Raw genomic sequence first — 23,537 nt, 5'->3', positions numbered from 1 at the left:
GAGCTACTCTGTGGAGGCATATTCCTAGTGAAGGGAGAGACAACCTACTGGCCTTAGAGAAGGGAGACAGGTTGAGGTATACCCCATGAATGAAGCCCTTATTAAGAATTATGGTCGGACCCCAGAGAAATGTAGGCAGAAGTTTAGGGACATCGTAATCTGGCCCAACAGACCTAGGTGGTCTGAGTGGATTACCTTTGGAAGGCACTGGATGGCTGAGTGAAGGGCAGTGAAGTAAAGGATTATCAAGGGCTGTAAGATTTGATTGCAATGGAGCACATGTTCAGTCTTTGTTTTGCAGATCTGCGCCAACACCTGATTGACAGTATGGTCTCTGACCCCAGGGAGCTTGCTAAGGAGGCAGACTGCTGGGTAAGTATCAGGGTCTATAAGAAGGTACCTAGGGTGGATCGATACAAGGGTGGCCTGGTCCCCATCAGAAGAAGAAGGGTGGGGCAAACATAAAGACAATGAGTTTTCTAAAGGGCCCTGAACTAGTTCCATGAGTCAGGACTCAGATCCCCCAACCGAGAAAAAAAAGAGATGATTCACTAACAGTAAGTCTTCAGAGAAGGGAACCCCAAGTGCTATAAGTTCCAACAGGAAGACCACTTTGAGGGGGTGCCAAATGTCCCTAGTGGACACAGTACCCCATTGGTGGCCAGTCACTGGGGTTGGCTAGTGTAGTGCTTGGGGAGTAGATTGCCCCAGATAGTATCAGGGCAATGAAGAGGTTACCCTAGTGTCCCGGGTGATGGAGAGATGGAGCAGAGAACTCACATGCCAAGTAATACTAGAAAGTACAGGCAGTGGGTCACCATCAATAGGCAGAGTTGGAGGCTCCTAGAGACACTGGAGCCAGCATGACAACCATCAGATGTCATCTGGTAAACTCAGAGCAGGTCGTCCCAAATGCATTCTACCAAGTTGTTGCAGCTAACAACCATAGGAGTCACTATCCAGTGGCACTTGTTCCCTTTGAATGTGTTGGGGGGGTCCCAGGTTCATTGAGGGTTGCTATGAGTCCATCCGTTCCTTTGGATTGTCTGCTTGGCAATGACCATTTGGAAGTAGGTGGGGCTCAGGTCCCTCTTGAAGATGTTAGGGTTGCCTGAGTGGGTGTGCCTGAGCACAAGGTCCATGGCAGCCCAAGAGGGTAGCCAGGAAGACCTGGAGCCTAAAAGAATGGCCCACATACCTGCCAAAAAGAGGAAGGGCATGGGCAGTGGGAAATCTGCTCCTGAAACCTCCACAGTCCAGGAGGAGGCTGACCCTCAGGGGGATGTCCCGGATCCTACAGGGGAGGATGTTGCTGCCCTAGTGAACCTACCTAAGATGCCCAACTGGCAGAAGGAAGGGGTCTCACCATGGAGGATCTCTACAAGGAGCAGAGTAAATGCCCTACTCTTGTGGGCCTATGGCAGCAGGCCAAGGCCCAGGCAGCTGGCAACACCTCCGGTGATCACCTGACCTATTGGGAGAATGGTCTTCTCTATAGTGATCCAAAGGTTTCTGAGCCTGGTGCATCCTGTGTGTAGATGGTCCCCCAGTGCTACAGGGCCTTCCTACTTGAGCTGGCTCATTATGTAGCCCTGGCAGGTCATTTGGAGCAGAACAAGACCTTTCACAGAGGGAAGCGCAAGGCTCCCCTGCAACCTTTTCATGTCATTTGCACCCCCTTTGTCAGGGTTGGCATTGACATTATTGGGCCTATGGATCCCGAGACAGACTTGAGTAACAGGTTTATCCTGGTCTTGGTGGACCATGTCACCTTTACTCAAAGGCTAACACTCTGAGGACAGTGACTGCACCCACAGTGGCCAGGGCACCAATGGAGATCTTTACCCATGTGGGGTTTCCCAAGGAAGTGGTGCCAGACCAGATACCAACTTCATGTCATGGTACATGAAGGCTGTGTGGAAGGTGTGTGAGGTGACCTACAAGTTCTCCACTCCTTACCACCCTCAAACCAATGGGCTTATTGAAAGGTTCAACAGGACCCCAAAAGACATGATAATGGGCCTGTCAAGATCCCATGAGGCAGAAGTGGGCATCCTCCTGCCGTGCCTTTCATTTACCTACAGGTAGGACCGCAAAAGGGGGTTGGCTTCAGCCCCTTTGAGATAGTGCCGTGCTCCCTGTGATAGAACCTGGTGAAGGAGCGCTGGGAGCAAGCTCCCAGAAAGGCCCCACAGGATGGGCTCAGCTACATGCCAGATGAAGCGGTTCTGGAAGCAAGAGCAGGAAAATCTAGAAGTCAACCAGGAGGACATGAAATGGCAGTATTACCAGAATGCTACTCTGGTCGAGTTTCAGCCTGGCCACAAAGTGTGAGTTATAGAGCTCAGTGCCCTACAAGGCTGTTGGTCTGGGGCTTGTGAGGAGAATGAGCACACAAATGATGTCACCTACCTGTTGGACCTCAAAACTCCCAGGAACCCTGTAAAGGTCCTAAAAGGTCAATCACCTCAAACCCCACTTTGAAAGTTCTGAATTAGTCATGCTCCTGGGGTGGAAGAGGAGAATGAACCGCTCCCCAGTCTCCTTTCTTCCAAAGATCAGGATGGGTCAGTGGAGGGTGTCAGCCTCTCCCCTGCACTAAACCTAGAACAACTAAGGGACTGCCTCCAGTTGCTGGGGCAGTTTGCCTCTTTATTCTTTCTTATCCCAGCATGCCTGTAAAGACAAAAATCTACAGGCTGTCTGATAAGTTGAGTGCCAGCATCAAAGAGGAGGTCTTCAAGATTTTGGAGGTAGAGGTTATTGGGCCGTCAATCAGAAGCCCCCCATGTGATACTCCAGAACTTAGGTTCTGCATAGATTACCATGGGCTTAATGCAGTCATCAAGATTGACGCACACCCCATTCCCAGAGCTGATGAGTTCATAGATCAGCTAGGAGCTGCCAAGTTCCTTAGCACATTTGACCCAACATCTGGGTACTGGCAGATTTCTCTGACTGAGGGAGCTAAAGAGAAGTCTATATTTTCCACCCTCAAAGGGCACTTCCAGGTCCAGGTCATGCCTTCGGGTTGACGAACACCCCTGCCACATTCCAGAGGTTGTTAAACCCTGTCCTGGCTGGTTTGGAGAACTTCAGTGCTACCTGTCTGGACGACATTATGGTCTTCAGTTCTTTCTAGGAGACCACCTCTGCCACCTCAGAGAAGTATTTCAGTCTCTGGGCAGGCATGATTTCAAGGCCAGTAAGTGCCAGCTAGGGCAGGGGTAAGTGGTCTACCTGGATTGCCAAATGGGAAGAGACAAGTTGCAGCCCCTTTGAGCCAAGATTAAAACCATTCTTGCTTGGGAACCCCCAAGACCCACACAGAGGTGATTACCTTCTTAGGTCTCCCCAGCTACTACAGGAGATTGGTCAAGGGTTATGGCACCATTGTTGTTGCACACTTGATAGAGCTGACTTCCAAGAAGCAGCCATGTCAGGTGATCTGGACAGAGGAGTGCCAGAAAGCTTTTGACACCCTGATGGAGGCCAGGTGCACAGCATCAATGCTCAAGACCCCTGAGTTCTCTCAAGAATTAATTGTGCAGACAGACTTCTCTGAGCATGGAATAGGGACTGTGCTCTCACAGCTGAAAGAAGAGTGCCTGCATCAACCTGTAGTCTTCATCAGTAGGAGGTTGCTTCCCCTGGAATAGAGGTGGAGTGCAATAGAGAGCAAAGCCTGTGCTGTGACTATACCTGTTTGGTGATCACTTCTGAGTTCAGACAGACCACAGACCCCTCAGATGGTTAATGGAGAAAAGAGACGAGAACCCCTAACTGTTGAGTCGGTCCCTAACCCTACAGGGAATGGACTTTACAGTGGAACACAGTCATGGAACAGACTGTCCAATGCCAATGGTCTCTCCAGGTTCTTCCGCCTTAGTGAAGAGTTCTCCCCACTTCAGCCGAGTGGGTGGGGCAGCATCCTGGTCATGGTTTCCCCAAATGTTTTGCCTTCAGGCCTCCTGGTTTTGCTGACTTCATTTTTGCTGGCCTTAGGACTCTTCCCACTTTACCACTGCTAAGCAGTGCTAAGGTTCCTGTGCTTTCAGCTCCAAACCTGGTAACATTGGCTTATACCCAATTGGTGTATTTAATTTACATAAAGTCCCTAGTAATAGTTCACTACGTATGCCCAGGGCTTGTAAATTAAATGCTTCTAGTGGGTCTGCAGCACTGATTATGCAATTCACTTAAGTAGCCCATTTAACATGTCTCAGTCCTGCCATTTTAGAGCTTGTGTGTGCAGTTTCAACCTGCCATGTCGACCCGTCAAAATAAAGCCCAAACCTTCCTTTTTAATACATATGTCACCACTAAGATACACCCAAGACAGCGCCAAGGGCAGGGTGCAGTGTGTTTAAAAAGTTAGACATGTACTTTTGAGTTTTACAAGTCCTGGCATGCAGAGTTAGTATGTGGTATTGTGGACAATAATGAGGAGCCCTTAACCCATTTCAGTCATGATGTATAATGGAATGCATTGAACAACCTATTGGTTAAGTACAATTTAACTATGGCCAATGGTTTGGAAGCAGTATCCGCAAATGTAGCCACCACCTTTATGAGTAATGTTTGCTCCTCAAAATTGATTTAATTTTGGTCTCTGAAACCCTGAGTAATTGTGTTAGTGATTTTGAGTCCAAATGTGCTAGGTACAGTGATCATACGGCCTTAACTCTGAGGGTGGGGATCGAGGATGTGATTAAAGCATGCTCGAAAGTTAGCAATAAACCTGTCCAGGTCAGGAAAATGGCTTTTATATAACCTGGGACAATGTGGATAATGTTAACTTTCTTTCCTCTGTCATTCAACATAAGCACTCAGAAGTTGCTATTTGTCTGGATATCCGAGTTGAGGCCTTGGAGATTAGGTCAGTGTTTATTGATATCACGGTTAACATTAGGCAGTCTCTAACATGTGACAGCCGACCTCCTCCAAGAAAGCCATGTGACTGGTTCGATATAGACTGTATTAAAGCCCTCTCAGCCCTCCATAATGCCTTTCATGTTAAACCCCATGGGGTGGTGCTAATTAGGAATGCACATGCACTTTATATGTCAGCTCTGGTAGGCAGGAAAAGGCAGATAAAGAACGATGCCTGGAACACACACCATATGGCTAGTCTCCCACAAGATAGTGCAGCCTTTTAGAGGGTGAAAAACGCTTCTTATTTTAGTGAGTCACCGAGCCCCACGACTGAAGTCCACATCCAGGAACATGAGTGAGTAGATTATTTTTCCAATATATATTCCAACCAGAATCCCTTGATGGACAAAGTTGTTGAAGGGCAAAGAGTGACCCCAGAGATGACCATGCCTTTGGTTTTAGATTATGCAGGGGTTCATAGGGCATCGAATGAAAACAGGAAGGGCAAGGCTCCAGGTTCAGATGGGGGTCCCTGGATATGTATTTTTAGACTGTAAGGATCTGTGGGCCCCTTTGCTCTCTAACGTATTTAATGCTGTTGCTATGGTGCATCTTCCCCTGACAAGGAATAGCTCATTTACAGGCATTTATGGCTCTTAGATTCTACAGTTACGTTCAATGGGTGAATCCTGCAGCATAGACTAAAGAATTGGGTGGGTGCAAATGATATTTTAACTGATACTCAATATGTTTTCAAGAAAGGCCTGGCTACTGTAGGCCAATGCCTTAATTTGAGTTTAGTTACAGGCAAATATAATGCACACTTACAATCAAAAGGACAGGGGTTCAAATATATTAAAATAGAACTATTATCTGAGAATCTCACCAAAAGGGGTAAAAGATGAAAACGAAATCTGGTAAGAACAAAGTGCTGTTGTCTATTATGGATAAAAGATAAGTACTATTGAATGCCTACATGGATATGCATGATTTTAACTGTGGGTGTGTATTGGGTGGGCTACCAAGCTCCTGATGACAGAGGAAGGGCTGTGCCATCTTGAAAAAGGCAAGCATGTGGCATTCTGGGATAGCCAGATCCCACACATCAAAGGAATTTCATCACTAGGTAGGAGGGGACTTAGTAGCCCATTGGCTAGTGACCACTTGGTCCCCTCAGGACACTTTCTTGGAATAACTATGGCACCCCTGGCATGCTGACCATCATACTGGAATCAGAGAGAAGACTAAAAAAGGACTGCCCAGTTGCCGTTGGACCTGCACAAAGAGAAGCTAGGAAAGACTGGGCTGTGCCTACGGCTTCTGACTTGGGGAAAAGTTGATTCCTGACATCCAACATTAGCAGTGACTCCAAGGATCAGTCGGCTGATCTCCTGGAACCAGCTCCGGGGACACAAGAGCTGAAGTTGGCCAAGTTGGAAAGTTGGAAACCACTGCAAACATTTTGCCGCTCCCAGCTCTAGGACACTCAAGAGGACAAATCAGAGATAGCTAAAACCTACACCTGTGTCCCAGGCAATGCTGTTCAAGACCGGATTCGTCATACCCAAGAGACACTATCCCATACCAACAGATTTTGCCTCAGCCGCTATGCAGACTGACCAGTAGCCAGCATCTGCAGGCCAGCTACTGCAACATAGAGGACTTTGAGGGACCCCGACCTCTGTGGCCAAATTTGCCCCACTTTCCCTATGGAACGAGAAATCACTATAAAGGCACCCCGATTGACAGCACCACAAACAGAGGGGGTCACCGACCGCCAGGGCCAACGACCGCGGAAGCACCGCCAACAGGCTGGCGGTGCTTCCTGGGCATTTCTGACCGCGGCGGTAAAGCCGCAGTCAGAAAAGGGGAACCGGTGGTTTCCCGCCGGTTTACCCCTGGCCCAGGGAATCCTCCATGTCGGCGCTGCTTGTGGATTCTGACCCCCTTTTACACCAGAACCAGGCTGGCGGGAACGGGTGTTGTGGGGCCCCTGGGGGCCCCTGCACTGCCCATGCCACTGGCATGGGCAGTGCAGGGGCCACCTAATAGGGCCCCACAAAGATCTTCAGTGTCTGCGTTGCAGACACTGAAAATCGCGACGGGTGCCACTGCACCCGTCGCACCCCAGCAACTCCGCCGTCTCCATTCGGAGCCGGCTTCATCGTTGCTGGGGCTTTCCCGCTGGGCCGGCGGGCGGCCTTTTGGCGGTCGCCCACCCGCCCAGCGGGAAAGTCAGAATGACCGCCGCGGTCATTTGACCGCGGTGTGGTCTTTTGGCGGTCTCCGCCCGGCGGGCAGCGCCCACCGCCCGCCGGGGTCGGAATGACCCCCAGAGTCTCCTTTGAGTATTTTTTTGCCTGCGTCCCTCAGCATCAGGACCACCCCACTGATTTTTAAGGCGGTCGTCCTGTAATTTTTGGATCTTGCCTCAAAAATGCTCACGTGGCCAGAAAAATGTCCAAAGTATCGTATATGCCCCCTAGACCTCTGTCCTGCTGGATTTGGTCCGGAGTTGTCGAACTAACTTTTACAAAGTTTTTTAGACATTTCCAAACCTTTTGTTGGCCAATGCTTGTTTGTGGATGAAAGTTATTTATTACTTCTAAAATCTGTATCTCTGATGGTTTCTAGGAATTCATAAAAATCAAATCTATTTTTATAAATTGGTGTCTTGTTTCTTTCATATTGTGTGACTTTCTTATTCTGGTGTTTGATACTGGTAAATGCTTTAAACATTGTTCTTTTGCCAAGTCTTATTGCTCAAAGCCATAGCTACCCGGGGTTGAGCTTAAGGTTAAGCAAACATACCTGACTGAAACCAAGAAGGTGTTTGTGAGTGTAATGCATGATGAGGCCTCCCAGCCACATCATATATTACACCCAAATTCTCACAGGACCTTTATCACATATATTGATGATTATAATTAACTCTGATAGTCCTATTTGTACAATGTAGTTGCTACATCAGGTGAGTCCTACTGGTCGATCGTGAACTACTGGTAGCTTGTGGACTCCTGATCTTGAATTTATTTCTAAGTGAGCACTGCCTCATTAAAGTTACAGTCTGTATGAAATTGGAAGAGGCTTGACTGCAAAATAAAATACATTTTATTTAATTTTGCAGCCAAGCCTCTACATTATTTCAGTCAAGTACTTGCCATCTTTGGTTCCTGACTTATCTGAATCCTGCCATGATGATGTTCTAGACCACCCTTCTTATGTTGCACAGAACAGCACTTGGGGACTTGGTGCAGCACAGGAACTTGACTTAATGCTCCAGTCTGTGGTATGCCACTGGAGTCGCACTAACAGCAGCCAAGAACCAGAGTCTTGTAAGATGCCTGGAGCTATGGCTGAAAGAAGAGCCTGGCACAGAGTAATTCCAGAGTTCCTGCTGTAGTGTTGTGTGAGTAGGAATGATGGAATTATTTTGGCTCGTGAAAGACTATGTACAGCTATGGTGTAAGTCTTAGAATGTGGTGAAGTGAAGGCAGGTTTAGAATGTTTAGTTTGCAGTTACATGCAGACGAATAAAGATGTGTAGTACATAAATCCATGTGTATTGTATATATTGGTGGGTACCCAGGCCGGTGAGGATGCTACAACTGGCTACAACTGGTGACAAGATAGGGGATAAGTAACCCAAAGATTGACAGTGCTCTCTTAGAGAGTTTACAGTGGTCCAAGCAATGTGCATGTCATGTGTGCTTTAGTCAAAGTGCAGAATCAACGTTTAGCATATTTGGAGTCAAAGCACAGCTTCAGCTGGTGTGAAGCGGTTGAAGATAAAGAAAGCTTCACTGAGAAGCCTGTGCATCACTGGTTGAGAAACTGCTAGAAAGGTCATACAGAGAAGTACCACGTTACTATGCAATATAAAGCTTTACAGTACATGGATCGTTAGTGCCGAAGGCAGATACAACCAGATTTTGAAAGTGCAGCAAAGAGCAACAGCACAATAACTTTGCAATCAGAAGTGCTGTGAGGCAGAAATCAACCAGGTATCAAAAGAACAAAGCAACACCTAAAAAAATCAGCAAGTCTTCATATCACAGAACGGGGAAGTGGCTCAAGAGAACTGCTCAGGGTTGTGCTTACAGAGGTGTCCATACCTGAAGTGGTGAGAGGCACAGTGGAAAGCTGTTCTTTCGATGGAGACCAAGAAAAAGGCCACATTTTCTACAGGTATAAAAGATGACACTGAGGCCAGCACGTCACAGAGCCTGCCTAATTGTATGAATGGAACAGGTCCTGATGGATGTCAGATGGAGTCGGAGAGAACTCCAGTCACACTGTCAGCCAATCCTTTGAATTATTATAGGACTGCTGCCTTCCTCAAACCACCACCATCCCTTGATACTGCCAAAAAGAAAAATATTGGCAATAGATGGACTGCCTGGATAGAGATATTTGATGATTTCATTGATGTGCTAGATGAAACAGATAACAACAAGAGTATCAAATATCTCAAGAATCTTGCTTGTAGTGGTGTAAAAGAAGTCAGAGAGAAAATGCAGCAAGCTGATGAAGTTATGTACTTTCAAGTGAAAGAGGCTTTGAATCTCAGGTTCAATCTAATGCTGAATGTAGATTAGGAAAGGTACATTTTCAGTCAACGGGCACATCGTTTTGGTCCACAGACTTCAACTGGCCCTCGTGCACACCCTAGAGGAATTATTATTCTCTTTCTCCAATTTACTGACTTGATGCAAATACTCTTGGAAGCTAAAACAAATGGGCTCTTTGCTATGGTCAGGTCATAAAGTGTTTTTCACACAAGACTTCTCTCCTGCTACAGCAAATCTTACTCGTTTGAGGAACCTTCAGCACTACAGACGTTTATTAATCAACACAAAACAGAAGCAATGGAACTAGGAGCATCTGCAATTACTTGAAGATATAATTGAATTTGTCTTTAATGTCCTTTCTTTTTTTTTTCTGGACAGTTTAATAGTAATGGTTATGTTTAATATTTATATCCATGGTTTTCCTTCTCTGCATCTTCTTATTTTCTTCTATATATATATATATATATATATATATATATATATATATATATATATATATATATATATAATTTTTTTAGATGTTGTTCTTTGTGCAATCCTCATGTTCCTTTCCCAACCGTATCACTTTCTCACCATCCAAACTGTTCTCCTACACGTTCCACTGGTAAGCTTTGATTTTTATTGTATTTCATGTCACAGTCCTTTACTGTAGTTATTATGTTATTTGGTCTCCTGAATGGTACATTTTTCGTTTGTATGTTTTTTTTTCTTCCATGAAACTCGCCTTCATATGTTTTAATATCTAATATCCCTTTTCTTGTGCTAAAGCCACTCTTGCCTGTCTTTTCAGGTTCTCTGCTGTCCCTCTACCTTTCGGGGTATTCACTTTCTATCTTGTTTTCTTTAGCTTTCGTGGACTTTAGTCCATGTATTGCCACATCCATGTATATACAACTTCTGGAGGTCATCTTCCTCCTGTTCTTTTTCTTTACTATCTTGTTTCTTTCCCATTTCTTTGCTTTTGCAAAATTGATATGCCTTGTTTTGTCCTTGTTACAGCAGTTGTTTATTAATACTTCTTGTTATGCAACTTAGAACTGTTACTTGGAATGTTAAGGGGCTTAAACACCCCATTAAACATCAGCGTGTCTCACCTAGCTCGTTTGAAATGCCACATTGCTTTGTTGCAAGAGACTCACCTCAACAAATCTGAGACAATTAAGCTTAAAAAACAATGGGTGGGGGACATTTTCTACTCCCCTTCTATCACACACAAAAATTGGGGTAATTATACTCTGTCATAAATCTCTCAAACCTACCATAATTTCACAGCATCAAGATACAGAAGGTCGCTGGGTACTTGTTACATTTACAATTGACAATATTTCTCTTACTATCCTAAATATATACGGCCCCACACACCCAGATCCACATTTTTGGAAGAATCTTTCACATATTGTCTGTGAACATTCCTCAAACAATTTACTAATAGGTGGTGACTGCAACCAAGTTCTCGATCAATTTTATGGACAGACGTTCCACGTCACGTTTCATTCCCCATGCCTCCCACAAAGCTTTTAAAAACGTTATTTTACAGCATTCTCTCTCTGATTCCTGGAGAGTATGCAATCCCGACCTCTTGGAATACTCTTTTTATTCTCCTACCCACCATTCCTATTCTAGGCTTGATTATATCTTTCTGAGTAAAGATTTATTGTAACATATGGTAAACTCTGAAATCAGTGCTATTTTGATCTCACATCACGCACCTGTGATTACTGCCCCTGATCTTTTTCTTAATGGTTCTAAAACATCTTCATGGAGGTTTAATAACTCTCTACTTTCAGATGCTACTTTTATCGCTTGCTACAGTAAGTTTATGGAAGAATACTTTCACATCATCTATAGTGATCAACTGTCATTTCATTTTGTGAGGGATGCATTCAAAGCAGCCTCTAGGGGTTTCAACATAAGTTATGCTCACTCAAAAAAAAGGTCTGCTCAACAAAAATCGACTTCCATCCTTGAAAATATAAAGTCCTTACAACATGAATACTATACTCACAAAACTAGTAAATCACATCTTGAAGCACTAGTCTCAGCTAAAATGGAGTTTAACCAATATACCACTGAACAAGCATGCAGCACCCTCCTGAAAATAAATGCCACATATTATGGTGGTAACAATAAAGCTGGTTCTCTTCTAGCTCGATATTTGAAAGAAAGAAAGGAAAAAACAACTATTTAATCTATCACAGTTAACAATGGTGTTAAACACTTTAGAGCTAAAGATATAGCATTGTGTTTTTCTTCTTACTATAAGGACCTGTACACTCCAGAACACATACCAACAGTTGAATCTCTCAACCAATATTTCTCTAATCTCAAACCGAGAGACCCATTGCAGATTGATCTCTCATCTTTAGACCAACCCCTACAACATACCGAACTATATACAGCTTTACAATCTCTCCCCAAGGGTAAGGCTCCAGGCCCAGATGGCTTCACAGTAGAATTCTTTATTCAGTTTGCTAAGTCTCTTTTCCCCAAACTCTTTCAATTACTTAATCACTTTATAATGTCGGGTTCTGCATCTGGTTCATTTACGGAGGCAATGATTTGTCATATTCCCAAAAAAGATCGAAATGCGACTGACTGTAAAAATTATAGACCCATATCTTTCATTAATACTGATTGTAAATTCTATGCCAAAGTTTTAGCTCTCCGTTTACTCCCATATATACCTGACCTTATTGATTCTCATCAATCTGGTTTTATCCAGAAATAGAAATGTAACAGATAATTCCCGTACTTTTTAAAATATGAATAACAAGGCATCTAAACTTAAAATTCCTCTGGCAGCTTTATCATTGGATGCGGAAAAGGCCTTTGATAGGGTCTACTGGGGTTTCTTGTTGAAAGCATTGGAATGGCATGGACTAGGTACTAAATTCTGACATTTTATTTCCATTCTTTATTCCTCACCATGTTCCTCGGTTATAACAAACTGTATCCGATCTCCTTTTTTCCCTCTTAAAAGGGGTACTCGTCAGGGATGTCCATTATGTCCTTTACTATTTATTTTGGCTCTCAAACCTTTTCTATACCAATTAAAAACGTCTGAACAATTTACGGGGTTTCAAATTAATAATGCACACATCAAATTTATGGCATATGCTGATAATATTCTTTTGTTCATGTCTCACCCTGACACTTCTCTTCCTGCATTCCTGCATGAGCTCAACTTATATTCTGATGAATCTGGCTTTAAACTTAATATAGACAAAACAGTGGTCTTACCACTTAATGCTCATTGCACTGGCTCTGTATTCCTTGATGCAGGATTATCTTGGAATTCTTCTAAGATTAAATGCCTGGGGGTATGGTGCTGCACTACTCTCAAGGATACATTAAGGACTAATTTTGAAATCTTATCTGCAAAGCTTGTAGATCTCACACAGAAATGGTCTCCGTTATATCTCACGTGGTGGGGCCGCTTGGACACCATTAAGATGATGCTTCTCCCTATCATTAACTTCTTCCTTATGATGCTTCCTATTAAGATACCTAAACTATTTTTTAGTTCAATTGATAAAATTCTATCCAAGTTCCTGTGGAACGGTAAACAATCCTGAATCTCTCTCTCGAAATTAAAACTTCCTAAAGTACAAGGTGGAGTTAATTTCCCTGACTTTATAACTTATCACAAATCTTTTGCCACTAAGCAAATACATCCCTATTTATCTACACTCAATGATGCCCCTCAAAAGCTATGGTTCTCTTTGGAAGAAACATTTATTTCTCACTTTTCCCATAAACACATTATATTTATGTCTAACCCCCCAAAATTCTGGTTGCCCAGCTCTATCTCCCATTCAGTCAACTTACTGAAACCTTTTTTTATTTCGCATCTTACCCCATTAATCAATTCCTTAACAGTCCTATTTGGCACAATAGTTCGCTTAGGAAGCAAGGTAAAACCTTGTGTTGGAAGGCTTGGATGACTAAAGGTATTCTTCTCATTTCCCAATTGTATCATAAAGACTCTATCATCCCTTTTACTACTCTCTCAGCAATTTATAATCTCCCTATTCGCATGAAATCCCAATATATCATTCTTTCTACTCTAGTCCAAGAGGCCCTCAATAAACTTATACATCATAATCATTCTTCTTTTGCATCATCTCCACACCCGATTGTAACTTCTAATTATCCTAGGGGAGGTGGAATTTATAAACTTTTAAGAACGTCTGTTTCACCTAGACTCAAATCACCTATTGAGACATTGTGGGAATCAGATCTTGGTGTTCTTTGGCCAACTTCTTTATGGGATAGAATATGTTATAAGATACATTCCACTGCACGCACTGCATGCCTCCCACAGACCCTATATTTTTTTTATAATAGACTTTTCTACACTCCTGTGCGCCTTTACAAACTCAAACTTGCACAAAATGACAATTGTTGGCGCTGCCACACTCAGCAGGGTACTGACTTTCACATGTTTTTTTCCTGTCCATCCCGATCTACTTTTTGGTCCTCAATATGGTCTTGCATTTCAGCAATAGCTCAGATCTCCTTACCAAAGTCATATGAATTACTGTTTTTGGGTGGCATACACGATATCTGGAGTTCTTCAGGCCTCTTGGAAAATTGCTTTCTATTGCAATCTCTATTATTACTTCTAACTGGAAATCTGCGGAGAACATTACTCTCAGACAGTGGTGGAATTCTGTATGTTATCATCATAGACTTGACAGCTACAAGCTTGATTCAACAGGAACCTTTTTCAAACGTCATCAGCTATGGTTGCCATTAAGTAACTATCTCTCACACACTGCGAAGGAAGTGGATTTTTCTCCTCCTTTTTAAAAAAATGTCAATATATTTCCTGTTTTTCTTCTTATATATACTTATTTCATCTTACATTCGCTGTAACTAATGTCTATTACCTCTCTCTCCACATGGCTATCACTTGATTCCCTTTTCTATCCCTATAGCTCTTCTCCCTCTCCCTCTCTCTTTCTTCTTTATTTCTTCAAACTTGGAGTCTTTGGTACTATATTGCTGTATATGCCTAATTCATGTACATGTTTAATATGCATTTATAAGTACAATATTCCTTATGCATATATATTCACAACTGCATATCTCTGTCCTGGAAATGTTAAGTTAATGTTCTTGTATTTGACTCAATAAGAACATCTTTAAAAAAATAAATAAAAAAAAAAACATATCAAAAGAAGCAATACAGCTCATATTTATTGAGGATACCTGTCAGATTCATTCAGAAGACGAATGCTGAGAGAAACCTCTAGTCTGCAGCGAGCTCTCTTTGCTGCCAGAGCTGAAGAGCATGCTGATCGACAAGCTAGCAGAAACGCAGAGCTAAAGGCCACAAGGAGGTGTCTTCACGGAATAATAAGTTGTGTTTCAGATGTTGATTGTCGTTTACACGCGAAGGTAGGGATTCTGCCATTGGACAGTTATGAAAAGGCTGTGAGAAGGAGAACCATTTTGTAATGTTTTGCAGAGCAAAGGAAAGAGTAAGTGCATCACAGCAAGAAGATAATATGGCCGTCCAAACATTACAGAAGCAACATTCGATGCACGCCTGCAAGGCCAAGGGACAACATCAGTTGAGACAAATCAACATCAAACGAAGTTGTCTGTCAACTAAATCATTGTCAAAAAGTTTGTCACTGTCAATATCACATGAAAGTGGAAAAGATGATTGTGCAATGGTGATGTTTTCATCAGAAAATGTGTACATGTTGGGCTGGCCACGTGTGAGGAAAAATTCCAGTCAAAGAAAAGTCCACATGAAAAAGTACCACAGTCATTCAAACAGTGTCCGAAAATTACACTGAAAATGAACAGTTGCTCAATACCTTTCATTATTGACAGTAATGCATCAATAAATTCCATGTCTGAGGATAAATATAATAAACTATCTCCATTGACAGGACTGACGCCATTGAAAATCAAAGCTTTATTGTTAGTGATGATGAAAGACAAGAAAACAAGAGTGCAAGCACCCATGCACATGCTTCATGATACGGCGTCATGTGCCTGTTTACTCTGTTTCCATTCTGCTGCTGATATGGGACTGATATCAGTGAACTACAACATGAATGCTCATCATGAAATAGTAAATCAGTTCTCTTCACTGTTTCATGGATTAGGAAAATGCAGCAGCCCTTGGTCCAGTCCAGTGGTTCTGGTACCCAAGCCTGCTGCACCTGGTGCCACACCAGAACTTCGGTTCTGTGTGGACTACCGGGGGCTCAATACTGTCACCAAAACAGATGCCCACCCCACCCCCAGAGCTGATGAGGTCATAGATCGGTTGGGGGCAGCCAAGTTCCTCAGCACGTTTGATTTAACATCTGGGTACTGGCAGATTGCCTTAACTGAAGGGGCCAAGGAGAGGTCAGCATTATCAACACCAGAGGGGCACTTCGAGTTCCGTGTCATGCCCTTCGGGTTGGAGAACGCCCCTGTCACTTTCTAGAGGTTGGTCAATCAGGTCCTGGCTGGACTTGCAAACTTCAGTGCCGCTTACCTTGAAGACATTGCTGTTTTCAGCTCCAGTTGGCAGGACCACCTGCACCACCTCTGGGAAGTGTTGAAGGCACTGCAAGCTTCAGGTATCACTATGAAGGCCAGTAAGTGCCACAACCCAAAATTAATGCTTTTGGGCTTGGGCACCCCCTCCAAGACCCAGACAGAGGTGAGAGCCTTCTTAGGTCTCAACGGGTACTACAGGAGGTTTGTCAGGGGATATGGCACCATTGTTGCCCCCTTGACAGAGCTGACGTCTAAGAAGCAGCCAAGACAGGCGATCTGGACTGAGGCATGCCAGACGGCGTTTGACACCCGGAAGGAAGCCATGTGCATGGCGCCCGTGCTACTGTCCCCTGACTTCTCTAAGGAGTTTGTGGTATAGACAGATGCTTCTGAGCATGGTGTGGGAGCAGTACTTTCACAGCTAAATGAAGAGGGCCTAGACCAGCCTGTAGTCTTTCTTAGCAGGACACTACTCCCCAGGGAACAGAGGTGGAGTGCAATTGAAAGGGAAGTTTTTGCTGTGGTCTGGGCAGTGAAGCTAAGACCCTACTTGTTTGGGTCTCACTTCCGGGTTCAGACCGACCACAGGCCCCTCAGATGGTTAATGCAGATGAGGAGTGAGAACCCAAAACTGTTGAGGTGGTCCATTTCCCTATAGGGGATGGACTTTACGGTGGAACACTGCCCTGGCACAGAACACGCCAACGCTGATGGTCTGTCCGGGTTCTTCCACCTTAGTGAGGAGGACTCCCCAGGGGTTGGGTAGTTCCCCCTACTCTTAGCTGGAGGGGACATGTGTTAGACCTGGCAGCTTTTTAGCATGTCTCCCCTGTCTTTTTGCCTTCTGACCTCTTTTTTTTGGACTCTGTTTTTGCTGATTTATTGTCTCTGCACACTTTACCACTGCTAATCAGTGCTAAAGTGCAAGTGCTCCACATATAAATTGTACTGTGGATTGGTTTATCCATAATTGGCACATTTGATTTACTAATAAGTCCCTAGTAACATGTCCTAGAGGTGTCCAGGGTCTGTGAATCAAATGCTACTAGTGGGCCTACAGCACTGGTTGTGCCACCCACATTAGTAGCCCTGTAAACATGACTCAGACCTGCCATTGCAGTGTCTGTGTGTGCAGTTTTAAACTGCCAATTCGACTTGGCAAGTGTACCCACTTGCCAGGCCTCAACCTTCCCTTTTACTGCATGTAAGGCATCCCTAAGTTAGGCCCTAGGTAGCCCCATGGGCAGGGTGCAGTGCATGTTTAAGGTAGGACATATACTAGTGTGTTTTATATGTCCTAACAGTGAAATACTGCCAAATTCGGTGTTCACTGTACAAGGCCTATCTCTCTCACAGGTTAACATGGGGGCTGCCTTTAAATATCCTTCAAGCGCAGATTATCTTTGAGAGCAGATAAAAATGTCAAGTTTAGGGTTTCTGAGCTCACAATTTAAAAATACATCTTTTATTGAAGTTGTTTTTTAGATTGTTGGTTTGAAAATGCCACTTTTAGAAAGTAGGCATTTTCTTGCTTAATCCATTTTGTGACTCTTTCTGTTTGTGGATTCCCCGTCTGGGTCAGTTTGACAGTTGGGCTGTTAACACCTCTCCTCTAGACAGTGATACAAAGTAGCATGGGGTGTAGCCTGCATATCTTGATTATCCATCTGTGCTGGAGGGGAGGAGTGGTCGCTCACACCTGAAAGTACTGTGCCTGCCCTCACACAGTGCCATCTCCGACCCCCTGATGAGTGTCTGATGAGTGTCTGGGGCCTGGCCTGGACAAGGAAGGACCTTGCAAACACTTGAGACTTTGCTTTGAAGTTTGCCAATTTCAAAGGCAGAACTGGGTATAAGAAGAAGACCCAAAACCCCAGACTTTTAGAATCTTTCTGGAACCAAGAGGAACCTCTGCCCAGGAGAAGAGCTAAAGAACTGAAGGAGGAGTACTGTCCCTTTGCTGTTTTGCTTTACTGGACTGGCCTGCAATTGCTGCTTCTGCCTGAAAAGAGTGCAAAGGGTGAACTTTATTGTGTGTCCTGCTTGAGAAAAGTTTCCAAGGGCTTGGAGCAAAACTTGCCTCCTGTTGGAAGTCTCAGGTACACCAAAGACTTCAGTTTCCTCAACCTGCAGCACTGGGAACTGTGTGTTTTGTGCTGCTCAAGAGAAGAAACCACTGCGACGTCGCCAACGACGCCACTGGCCTGCATCGTGACCAGCCGACACCACACGGAGTCGCATTGCCCCACTTTGCACCGCGACCCTGGTCTTCCCGACGCCATCATCGGACGACTTCACCGAGCTGCTGCTCGTACCGTGACCTGCGAGCCCCGCGCTCCGGCCTGGCCGGCTCTCACCACAGCCTGGGCATCCCCGATGACGGCGCTCCTGCTGACACCGGCACCAGCACCATCGACTCCTGTGTCATCACCATGCCTGCTGCCTGCACCGGGCCTGTGGACACCGCTCGTGAGGGTCATGAAGCACCATCCCATCCCACACCGCTGGCTTGGGCCTACCGACGACAGCGCTTCAGCAACAACAACGACGCTGCCTGCACCGTGACCTCTGGACACCGCACATTGCACCGCCCCGCTTCACACCACAGCCCTTGTCTCATCGACGCCGCTGGATGCCGTCACCGAGCCGCTGCCTGCACTGTGACCTGTGGGCACCTCACTTCACATCGTTCCACTTCGCACCACAGCCCCGACACCACCCACACCGGCGCACCTGACTTCATCAGCCTGGACTTCGATCTGCAACGTGTGTGACCCCAATGGCCCGATGACTCCTGCACCGACTCCAGAGCTGACACCGTAACGTCAGTGACGACACTCTCTGGAGCTCACCGCAAGGATTACGATGCCCTGCAAATCCAAGGTACTGTTTGTGGGTCTTCCCGACACCGTAGCTGGCCCGCAACGTGGCGGCCGGTCTGAACTGTTGGTTTTGCTGATCACAACGCCGTGATAGCCCCAGGTGGAGCTATCGACTTTAAGGAACTGCATTTTTTTGTAAATCTTGCAAAATTCATATTTTTATTACTGTAAGTTGGATTTTTATTGTATTTGGTCTTGTTTTATATAGATAAATATTGGCTATTTTTCTAAAACTGGTGTGGTGTCCTTTTGTAGTGTTTTCACTTCTTACTGTGTGTTATGTGCAAATGCTTTACACATTGCTTCTGAGATAAGCCTGAATGCTTGTGACAAGCTACCAAGGGGTGAGCAGGGGTTATCTGAGTGGGTATCTCCCTTATCCTGACTGGAGTGAGGGTCCCATTTGGACAGGGTGCAAACCAACTGCCAACTAGAGACCCCATTTCTAGCAAAGACTATGAAAATACAATGGCATATTAATGGGGATGTCCATCCTGTTGCTCAAAGACACAAAAGAATTGCATTTTACTTTCAAGAAGCTGTTGAAAAGGTACGCAATTCATTACCTAAGCATGATATCATTGAGCATTCTACTGGTCTGATGCCATGGGTTTCTCCCCTAGTGGTAGTGCTCGAAAAGGACAGTAAAGGAGCTGCACACATCTGCATGGATAAGCGTCATGTAAACAAGGCAATTAAAAAAAGAACAATATCCAGGTCTACACATTGCTGACAAGATAACACGATTGAGTAGTGCAAAAGTCTTCCCTCACCTTGATTTAAATAAAGGATATCAGAGGGAGCTCGAGGAGAATTGCAGGTACATTACAACGTTTTCTGCCAATTTTGGTCTCCTTAAATACAATAGACTAGGTTTCAGTGTGCTATCACCTACTGAGATGTTTCAATATGTCATTCGATGTATCATACAGCCTGTTGTGAAGGCTTTCAACTATAGCAATGACATATTCGTTTTTGTGGACCTACACAGAAGGAACACAATAAAGGCCTCAGGTAAGTGTGTTGTTTACTTGTTGATGCAGGTTTAACACTGAATGCTGAGAAAAGTGAATTCAATAAGACAAAGCTAAAATTCTTTGGCAATACCTTTTCTGATTGGGGGAATGACACCAGATCCAGCTAGAGTACAAGCGTTGTCAACTGCCAGTCCCACAAAAGATGTTTCCATGTTACTCTCATTCCTTGGCATGGCTAATTACTGTTTCAGATACATATGAGACTTTGCCACTGTTAGTGCTCCATTGAGAGAGTTCATGAAAAAAATGTTTCATTGCACTGGTCACATGAATGTGAGCAAAGTTGTAAGAAAATCAAACAAGCTATTGAAAATTCAATGGAAATGTCATATTTTGATCCAAAGCTCCATACAGAAGTTGTTGGGTGCAATCCTTGTACAGCACAACATACACCCAGATGCTCAAAGGCAAAGGTTTGCAGACTGAACATCCTTATTCACAACCTGAAAAAGAGAGCTTAGCAGTGGTGTGGACTTGTGAACATTTCCACGTATTTCTATACGCAAAACCTTTTACGCTTGTGAGAGATCATCAAGCTTTGCTGGCCAAAGGCCAAGATGCCTTCACGCATTGAATGTTGAAGTCTATGATTACAAGAGTACAACTACACAACTATGCATCATCAACTACTTCTCTGGAGTGCCTATACATTGTCAAGGTAACCCTTCTAAGACAGCTGAAGGATACATAAACTTCATGGTAAAATCAAACACATCAGCTACCACTTTGTTGGAACAAATTGTCACGGCCATGAGTCAAGATAGTGACATCTTTAAACTGAGTCTGGGCAGAGTGTGCAGAGTTGCGCTACGTGGAACTTCGTGAAGTGGCCCAAAAACCCTGCTTCACCACTTGAAGTTCTGCTGGTAGGCGGAGTTCCCCGTTGTGCCCGTTTGTGTTATGTTTTACATCAAACACAGCGCAAAATATGTCCTCACATTCAAAATCACTTATGAATGGCACCACGCAGTTAGCATGGGCACGTACATCCTATTTTTCCTACTCTATTCATGGTGCTGGGCCTAGTTCGAATCCGTCTATTGTCTTTTCAATTCTCCCACCCTTAATTAATCTATACCTCATTTGTATTTATTGTATTAGTGTGTGTTTTCAGATCTGTGTATTTTACATTTTTAAATATACATTTTGTGTGGTCATGACTTTTTGTGTTTTTGTTTATTATTTTTCCCTTTACATCCTTATTTCATTTTCTTCCTTCTTTTCCATACTTCCCGTTTATTTTAATTTTCTTTACCCCACTCAGGCCAGGGCCATGGCAGAGCAGGGCAGCAAGCATGGTAGTGGCGGCGCCAGGCCCTCCCAAGCAGCCAGCGGCAGCAACTGCCTACCATGTGGGTGGTGGCACCACCAAGGGGTACAGCTCGGCCCATCTTTTGCAAGGTGGAGGTGGCAGCACTTATTTTTTATGTGCAGAACCACCTCACCTCCATTCTGGCAGCAGGCCTGGCAGTGGGTACCCCCCTATGGGAGCATTAGCTGCATTGGGGGAGGGTGCGTCGGTGTGAGCAGCACACCAGCCAGGTACAGCACACCATCCAGCAGCTGACTCACCCCTGGGTGGATATCATGGATCACGAGCAGGACCTGCTCGACCTGCTGGGTGTCCTACAATGCTAACTTTTTTTCCAAATAGCATGCTGCTCACACTAAGAGGTAAGTTAAGTTTATTTTACGTTAAGAATGTTATTATGTGATCCAGTTAGAGCTAGGCAGGTGCTCAGCGCTCCCTCTTCATACTTGACGGCGCTTTCTTTGACTGATTATTTAAGAAACCATTGCAATGTAGACTCCTCTGTCACCATAGTGAATTAGTGATATCAGTGAGTTAGTGTTCTCTGTGAATTTCTTCTATGTAGCTCATACAGTCCAAGGCAATTTCACAGTGAGATGTAGTACTACTAGTATGGATCTATGCATTGCAAAAAAGGTAGATTGAGTTGGTACCTCAAGGGGGTTGAGAAATGAGAATAGAATCAAAGTTCATTCATTGCAATGCATTAGTTGCAAATGTAGTTTTTGGCAAGCAAATTTCGAATAGGGATTTTAGGAGTATAGCCAACTCAACGATAGTCGATCAAACTAGTACCAAAGGCGATCTGATGTAGATAAGTACAATGTTACTGTGTTTGCTTGTTATAACAATTTTGTGGGGATTAACTTTTTTCTTTTATTTCTTAGATCAGCCCCCAAGGTCAAGAAGAGGGGCACAGTGGTGGGTCCTGCAAGAGCTGGGCACCAGGGCCAATGCTGAGGGCTCTGCTTATCCCAGTAAATCCTAATATTTATTATTAATATTGTTATTATTATTTCCCTAACTTTTAACTTTGTCCACTTTTATACTACTTTTAATTTTGCCTTGTTTATTTTTTTTATACTGTCTCATTTTGTCCAACTCTCCAATCCAATTTTCGTTTAATTCCTGATATCCTTGCATTATCTTTTTTTTCTGTTTTTCATTGACCATTTTATTCCACGTCTTCATTGTGCTTCAATGATTCTGAGTCATTATCATCATAGGCTATGGCTCTGCCCCTCCATTTCGAAAAATATTTGGTTGGCTTGACTATCTGGCTTTTCTAACATTGAGAACCAACAAAATGCCGTACTTTAGCGATGTATTGCGATTGCATTTTTTTGATAAAAACAATTAAGTGGAGGTGTACCTAGCTTCTAAAAACACCAACCACCAGTGGCACCGGCTCAAGTGCCATTGGAGGAGGAGATGGATCAGGGGGAGAAGCAGTGGCAGGGATGGGCGGTTATAAGTTACACTGCTTGTTTATTGACAATTACTATGATTCACACTTGCTACAAGGGTGTCATCATGATCCCCGGGGTTACCAGCTACGGTGGTGGTTGGATAAGGGCCTCTTCTATGTGCAACTCAGCATAAGCACAAATAATGTAGGCTAACAATTATGGCTTGAAAGGAAAAGATTTGTGGTCGGGTGAAAGTGTCCGTGGTTGAGTATTGGGTAAATGGATGGATGGGTGAAAGAATGATTAAAAGAAAGGGTGGATAGTAAATACTGAATGGATGGATAATGGATTGTGTATTTTTGTGAAAGACTGAATGAGAAAATGTAAAGCTTAAATCATGGTTTCTCTGGGTGAATATAATAGGAAGAATGAAAGAATGATTGAATAATCGCTTGGATGAATAAACAAGGGAGCTGTTCTGGAGAGGGGCATGCTGCTCACCTACTTCTCTTACTTTGTTTTATGGTTATCAAAGCTATGGTTCAAAGTGGCGGTATTTTAATTTGTGTTCTAATTGCCTTGACTCACTGTATTTGTTAAACATGGCAGGTATGTATTCTACCCATCATCATTCATCAACCCCCTCTCTGCCCATGGCATTTCCTGACCCATGACCGAAGAAGTTCAGTGTGTTCGATTTGTGACTGCAATGTTGGCTGTGTAATGTGCATCTGCTTCAGTTAATGCAGCATTTACAAAGTTTTCAATGCATTGCAAACCAAACATACAAGGTGTTTCCCTTCATCCACTCAGTCACCTCTTAGTACTTCACTCCTTTATTGTTTCCTAAGTTCTTCTGTCCCAGCCTACAAATCAAAATGAAAAATCCATTCTTGGCATGTGTCACATGTTTATGGCCACCTGAAGTGTTTCCAAAATAT

Source organism: Pleurodeles waltl, chromosome 3_1 (genome assembly GCF_031143425.1).
Source record: "Pleurodeles waltl isolate 20211129_DDA chromosome 3_1, aPleWal1.hap1.20221129, whole genome shotgun sequence".
Classification (NCBI taxonomy): Eukaryota; Metazoa; Chordata; class Amphibia; order Caudata; family Salamandridae; genus Pleurodeles; species Pleurodeles waltl.
Note: the sequence above shows the minus strand (reverse complement) of the source record.